Source organism: Rhipicephalus sanguineus, unplaced genomic scaffold, assembly GCF_013339695.2.
Source record: "Rhipicephalus sanguineus isolate Rsan-2018 unplaced genomic scaffold, BIME_Rsan_1.4 Seq4868, whole genome shotgun sequence".
Taxonomy (NCBI): domain Eukaryota; kingdom Metazoa; phylum Arthropoda; class Arachnida; order Ixodida; family Ixodidae; genus Rhipicephalus; species Rhipicephalus sanguineus.
Genome location: NW_023615357.1, coordinates 6,812 through 14,617, shown reverse-complemented (window position 1 = coordinate 14,617; position 7,806 = coordinate 6,812). Strand labels below are relative to the sequence as shown.

Here is a 7,806-nt window from a genome sequence, read left to right as displayed (position 1 = left end):
CAGTAAGGGTGGTCACGCCGCACACCACCGGTTTGAACTCCGCCATAAGATGCTTCGCATCTAAAAGTGATCGACGGCACCACGGCCGCCGATGATCCAGGCGGCCGTGACTGCATAATCCAGCTTCAAGGCTCTTCCGCTAGGCTGCGCGACATACCGGTGTTTACTTTTAAACACAATTTAAAAATATAAATCCTATTGACAACGCGAAAGGGATGCAGGAATCTGTCACTATATTTTACTGTCTTCATTTTTACCAGGATCTAATCACACGTTGTGACCACTTGTCGGTCCCTTTAACACACCCACTCGTTGCGCTATTCACGTTTTGACACCGGGCGCGATTCTACGCTTTCGCCACGCTATAGGCACCGTACACTGACCAGAGGGAGCTGCGTTGCTCGCACTGGCCCGTGCCAAGTTCGCTGACATTGGCCGTTAGGGGCACGCAGAAAACAGACGCGCGAACGCGTCCCCCGTGTATCTCGGCCGCAGTCCGCCCACTCATTCAGAGAGTGAGACGCGCACATCGCGTTCCATTTTGAGCAACCCCGTCTCGTTATTGCGATTTTTGTCCGCTAGGTTTTGCGTTCTGGCGCTGCACTCGCACTGGAAAACTCGACTGTACGGTGCCTATATTAGATGCGTTAAGGAGACTCCTTCCACTACATAACATTGTTTTTTTTGCCGAAGCAGTTTCAAGAAATATCGTAGCTCTGTGGTAGAACTCCTGCCTGCCACGCAGACGGCGTAGGTTCTGTTCAGACTCTAACCCGAATATTTTTTTTTTTACTTACCTTTTTCTCAATTTTTCGGTCATGGACATTTTCCCCTCACAACCAACGACGGCGGAATTTCTGCAAAACGAACTTTTTAACGCTGTCGCGTTAAAATTGGCAGAGCACGAAGTAACATGGAGACTCCATTATATACCATACAATATTTTAGTGCGACGTGGCAATCAGTCGCACGAACCATTCTGTGGTAAACACTCGGTTAAAATAATGCTATGCTGTATGCATGTCGTAAGAATGAGACAAGGTCACACCGAGTACTATACAAGACATATAAACATCTGCCATATGTGACGCACAATTCTTTGCAGTCACTATATACGGAGTCTTGCAAGCATATGAACACAATGGTGCTCCAAAGTGTGCGACTTCATGGAGGCACGACAGACCGGATATTGTGATGTCCCTCTATTGCAAAGAAGACAACCAACAATACATTTTGACATATTCTTTATTTTTATAGCCGGTCTACAGGTGTTACAAGGGACATGCGTCCATCGCCAGTCTTGGGGGCCTTGAACACCAACATGGTTGATGGGCTGCAACCTGCACAAAATATTGTCAATAGTAAGGAACCCAGGTAAATATAACCTTGGCTGTGCATGATTTGCCATTACTGCTGGCTTTATCAAACCATGTTGCTAAAACTACGAGACTTGTACAATGACAAGACACAAAAACACGTTTACTACACATTCAAGATTTCTAATGGTATGCTGCCCAGAACAAGGCTTGGTATAGGGTACGCACATGATCTGCTGTAGCAGATTCGATGAGCTCACCAAAAGCAGCACACACACGAGTTCTGGTTCCCAAATTTGCAGTGTGCCACCAAGGCCCAGTTTCAAGTCTTAATGGGAGCACAGCAACACTTTTTCAGCCTGGTCAGAAAACGCTGCCGATTGGTAGTCGAGGCTCCTGAGAACACGCGAGCCAAACTTTATAATAGCGCAGCACGCGGCCTGGAATTTACAATAAATTCTCAAGTCAGAAATCATTCCCTCTTCTCTCGACAAACGATGCCCATAAACCCAAAGTAAACATGCATTGGCTGATTTGAGCATTGTGAGCTGCAGTTACTGCGGCCGCCGCCATGTACCCCGCAATCACACTGAAAGTAAGCCATGAGTTACAAGGAAAAGTGCTCAAGGTCATGATGTGCGCTGATGAACTGATGACTCATCTTTTTGCCCCCTTGCCATATGGTTTATTGTCAAAGGTAGGTTCAGCTTAAAGGGGTACTGACACAAAATTTCGCGGCCGAGATAGCCTGCTGGATCGATTCCCGTGTACGTGCGTGTCCAATCTGCAAAATATCGACAGCGAATAAAGCTTGGAAGGTATTATATATGAATTTTGAAGTTCGCGAGCGCGATCCAGCATTATAGGCCGCACCTAGTGCATTGACACCCTCAGAGGTGACCCGAGGTGACCCCCCTACTTCCCCTACGTAACCGTTGCAGCCGGTACAAGTTATGATGACGTCGTAGCCGCCATTTCTGTTTTGACGCGCTTCCTGACGAATCGCTCCTCGCCAGTGGGTCAAACCTGAAGTGATTCGCCACGTCGAAAATTCCTTCCATCCCCGCCGCAAGAAAATCGCCGCCATCAGACGACGATGAGCCCGACGACGACAGACCGCACGGAAATGCGTCACTGTTCTGTGTGCTCACGTGACCGAGCGTTTCACTCGCTAGGTGGTGATGGTTGCACCCGGCGGCTTGTCGTTTTTGGAGCTCTGTCAAACCGAAACTGAGGCTGTGTCGGTAATGAGGAGCTTGTAATTAATTATCTGTCACGCGCTGCAGCAAACGATGTGCCGTGTCATGACTAACAGGCCCCCAGCAACACATTGCAGTAAAAAAACACGAGGCCAATATTTTTGTGCCAGTATCCCTTTAAAAAGCGTTCACCACGCCAGAGAACAAGGCCAGGAAATTTTACGACTGTTGGTTTTTTTTTTCCCCCCCTCAGTGGGTTTAGGGTGATTGCAGTGGATGATGATACCCAAAATGCAGGTAGCCAACACGGCTTCAATTTCCTGCCAAAATTAGTGCAACTGAGAAAAACTTTGAGGCTGGTCGGGCATTTTTGGCGCAGCATGGCACAATGTCAACAAATATCACGATGTTGGCTCCGCTTGACGCAAAAATATGGAAGTGTATCAAACTGGCGCAGCTGTTGTATCCCTGAGACTAGGTTTTATGCTCTCATTTGGCTTGGCTCAAAATTAAGACACTGATTGCGTCTGTTGATGCCAGATGGTGCTGAAGACACGTTGAAGCTCAAGTCCTTGAAAAAGATAAAGTAGCACCAGGGTTCGTACAAGTTTCAAAGGACAAAAGTCAAGGATATTCAAGGACTTTCAAGGCCCTCTTTGAGAGGTAATTTATTTTCGCCCATGTCGAAGATCTTGAAACAGCGCTCTCAAAAAGTCCATCATTTATTGCACAAAGAAAAATACATGTCACAACACAAATCAACCGGTACGAGAAGTGGGATGTGACGACTTCAAAGTCCAAAGAATTTCTGCGTCAAAGACAAGCTCGTGCGTTTTAGAAGCATCATTTAAGCTTGGCGACTGCAACGGAGACGCTGTAGTGGACCGCTCTGTCGCAAGAGGCGTCAGGTAGCTTTTCAATGCACTCCTTGCCCCATCTTGATTGTGCCGATATGCTTGGCACTTTTCATGTGACTTTTTAAAGCGGTTTCACCCATGGCAATCACATCAAGAGTTTTGCTGCAAAGCTTGCACTTAGCCCGATGCAGATTCGTCGTGTCAGGTGCAATCCAGTGCTTGTAGTCGTCATGGTGGAGCCACGTAGTCTGAAATTTGCTTTTTCAGGGCATTTTATCACATCTCAACAGATTACTTGCACCCCTTGCACTAACATGTAGAAGGCATGCTCATTCCAAAAAGCGCTGGTAGCACAAGGACACGACTAGGTTAAAGCCTGCACACAAACGCAGATGCCGCAGAGGACTGCGATAGCGATGGGGCGACTGCGCTTTCAGCCAACACTACTTCTGCCAGCACCGGTGGTGACATTTCAAGTCACTGACACAATGTCTACGGTGAACGCTGCCTCAGACTCGCACCAAGTCCAATGTTGCCAGCTATCTAATGAGAGTCGGCTAAATAGGTATAAAAATTGGTACTGTTTCTTGGCTGCATTTCACAACTCAAACAAAAGACAAAAGTTCAGCAACGAAAAGTTTTCATGATGACAAATTCAAATTGAGCATCCAACAAATTCAAGGTTTTTCAAGGACTGGTCCGAAATTCAAGGTTTTTAAGGGCCTTGAAAACACTTTCGATTTTCAAGGGTATTCAAGGGTTTCAAGGACCTTTGCGCACCCTGAGTGCCAACTGCATCCCTTCGCCTCTGCCTCCTCTCCTAGCTAGCAGCTGCAGCAGTGCCTCTAGGGTGTCCAGCAGGAAACTACGAACTTTTCCCACTGCAGTGAAAACATCTTGCTGCTGTACCTGTTTTTTGCCATTACTGGCACAGCAGGTTGGCACACCGAAGCATGCAGAACCACCGTAGAAAGAGGCTCAAGTGCATTCAACCACATACCGCATCAAGTAAACCACCCAGAAGCAGACAAACAAGATGGCGCTTCCATGACCCTCTAAAAAGTCAGTGCATTGTGCTGCCATCAGGAGTGAGCACTTTCGTGTACTCACTGATTTTGTCCTGTACATTTTTACAGGTCCGACAAAACGAAAATACCCCAGTGGCTTCTGTATACATTACATTGTCGTATGTATTTTAATTTTTTTCGCATTCTATTTCGCGGGCCTTTCCAATTGAACCGCTTAGAACCGCAGCGCCCTTGGGCGATCTAGCGGAAGAATTGCACAAGGCCGTCTTTCCAGCTAAAAGCCATGTTTCGTGAGCTTCGCACCACAACTTCATTTGCAATCTACAAAGCGCAAGACAGGGGAGGTGCCTTTACACCAACACAAATGGCAATATAGTTATTTTTCAGGAATCGTAGTTGAAGCATGCTAACTGAGCATTCTGCTAGTCAATATTGCGAAATGGCTAACTAAAAGTGTTGTGTACGCACACCGTTTAGCACACACCATTCGCTGCAGTTGTGGACACTATACTAAAACTTGTCTACACTCAGCGACAACTAATCTTGTATAGCGAAGGCTACGAAGGCACGGCTTCTGCACATTTATGTTGCTCCGCAACTACTACGGCAGCTTGCGGCTGATTTCGGTTTTGCTCGCTCCCATCGTTAACGCGTTTAGAAAATTACACAAAAACTGTATAGGAGAAACGTTTCAAGTGTTCAGTGTACATTTTAGTGTCATATTACGAGTAGATTTTTTTGGAGAAGAGTGTGTTTTCGGCCGCACACTGACCCACTATGTCATGGATGCTGAAAAGGTGGTGCTGTCCAAGAAATGGAAAGAAAAGGAAGGCATTCTTGCAAAGTGAACAATAACTGTACTTTACCTATGACGTCCCACAACTGTTTAGTCTGATAATAAATAAAACAGTATTTATTTCAACAAAGCATATGAGAAAATTATCAGTAAACTTGGGTACTATTTTCTGGCACGGTAGCAGGAACGCAATTCAGTTCTGTAGCTTCCACACAGATGTCAAAAAAAGTTGTCGCCAAGTGTAGTCTATCTATTGTCAAGGCAACTAGCACTACTCCAGGCATCATAGCAAGTCCCTAGAAGTACAGTGCCGGTGCCTATTGAAAATGAGTTTACATGCATCCATGGGTACATAACTAAAGTTCTACAACAATGTTTCCTTACCAGTTTTAGGTTGTACCAGAAGCACCCTGTTCCCACTGGCTGTCCACCAATGATGCCCATCCTGTATGCAGCAAAATTTGCATGCTATCAGCATAAAGGTATGTACTAGGCTTGTGCGAATCATAAATTTTAAGTTCGAAGTGAATTGAAATAGTATATATTGCTTATTATAAATAAAAATGAGCATATTTGTCATGACCTAACTAACCTGCACAATATATTTTTAATTGAAACAAGCATGCGCGAATATCATTCTTTTTGGTTCAAAGTAACAGGATGTCTTTTGGTAGAAGGCAAGTGATAACTTGTAAAATACCTTAAGCTTTAAATTAGTATATACTTGGAGCATATAAGCCAGTATAACGAGCTTTTAAAATTAAAAAAATGACTAATCGGTGCAAGGGTACTTTGTTTAACCTTGAAGTGGGGCTTCACAGCAGTATTCACAGTATAGCACCCCTCCACTGCAGTGAAACCACCTTTACAGGGGGTTACACGCGGTTTATCTGTCTATTAGTTCATTTTGAATACTTCGTACACTAATATTCCCACAAGCCCAGTATGTACTGTAGCAACGATATATGGTACGAACAGGACAGCACCTATAACAGGAATTATAAGTACTTACCCAGTGCTAGTTGTATAAAATTTACGTAAAAGCATGTCTCAAAATCTTATAGTTCCTTGGAAAAGTCTCATCAAAGTTTTATTACCAAAACCGCACCATCATGAGGCACGATGACGTGGCACTCAAGATCAATTTTGTCCACAGGTGCCTTTGCATTTACTAATCAAGTATCAAAGCTGTGACCTCCTGCTTGGCAGTGCAATGTCATAGCCACAGCTCAGCATGCCATGGCATACTTGCTACACAGGTGCCACAATTTTTTTAGAGCTCCAAGTACGGAATTATTTGGTTTTTCTGTTCAGTTATATGTTGGTTCAACAAAGCCCAACATAGGCACGAGGGCACTTTCCGAATAGGTCGATACTCACCTCAAAGAAAGTTGAATGCTCACTCCTTCACAGGAAAGGTGCCTCAACCTGAAAAAACAAAGGAGGCAGTTAAGAGTTGCAAAAGAAATTATCATTTCCGTTACCATCTTTTAAATAAGCCATTTCTGATAATTAAGAAAGCGAGGTCTCTTTTCAAGTTAACTAAACTTTACAAGCCCTGCACAGTGGCAAGAGCGAATATTGTTATGAGAAGCTGCCAGGCACGAAGCCATTCCTTTCGGAGCTTGGAACTGAACGTGCAAGTTGTGAAATGTGTACTTAAGAAATGTGCAACTAGCAAAGTGCTAGAAATGCCATTACTTAATGCCACACGCTGTGGAAGTATCCAGCACTAACGGAGGCTACTGATTAGGTTCAAGCTTCATGCGAGCTCTTTATCATATTTACATCAAAATTCTATGGCTTTACGTGCTAGAACCAAGATTATGAGGCATGCCGTAGTGGAGGACTGAGCTTAGGACAACCTGGGGTTCTTTATAGTGCGCCTGAATGCAAGCATGTGGGCATTGCGCCCTATATTGATATCAGAGGTTTCACGTGAGCCTTTTCCCCTCCTTGGCGTAATCTGGCTGTTCGACAGCATAAAAGACATAGGCAATGTAATGAAACTTTTGTTAACCCACCTGTGGTACTATCATCCGTGGACGCAATTGATTTCAGCATCGCGGAACCGAGCTTTGTGGTCTAGAGTTCACGTGCAATGCTTCGCTGCACTTCAGCACCAGCATACAACGGGATATAGAAGCAGGCCAGTTTTGATAACAGCATGGCATGTTTGCTTCCACAAAGGTTTGCACTATGGTTCAGGGAGCCTAAGTCCAGTAGCAAACACAATTATGTGTCTACGATGACCTATTGCACCACAAGACACTTAGTCTGGGTTGCACATGATTTTTTTAAAAATTTAAATTAACTCCAGACAATCTAAAACACTGATAAGTGCTAGCTTATGATGGTTGGCATTCAGCTCTGCATCATCTGCAACAACTGCTAGAACCTTCAATATATTCGCAGCTTAGCTGCAATAGTGATAATACCACGTTAAGTGTTGTACTTGTTCTCTTGTCTACCGATAGGGAGAAGTTGAAAAATCTTTGAATGTGAAAGGCTGCGGTCACCTAATCATATCAAGCATGTGCAGTGGACAGTGTCACTCGAACTTGTCACTGCACCTAAACATGTAAGCATTAACTAAGACAAAGACACACA

The 7,806-nt window shown here is 44.6% G+C and overlaps 1 long non-coding RNA gene across 1 annotated transcript; it reads right to left on the bottom strand.

The window, feature by feature from the left end:
• Nucleotides 1–1,231: 1,231 nt before the first annotated feature.
• On the bottom strand, nt 1,232–7,545 carry LOC119377555 (uncharacterized). Its single transcript, XR_005180822.2, has 3 exons — nt 6,577–7,545; nt 5,581–5,641; nt 1,232–1,340 (listed from the first exon to the last, which is right to left on the bottom strand). It is a non-coding gene; the product is annotated as an uncharacterized LOC119377555 (long non-coding RNA).
• Nucleotides 7,546–7,806: the final 261 nt, after the last annotated feature.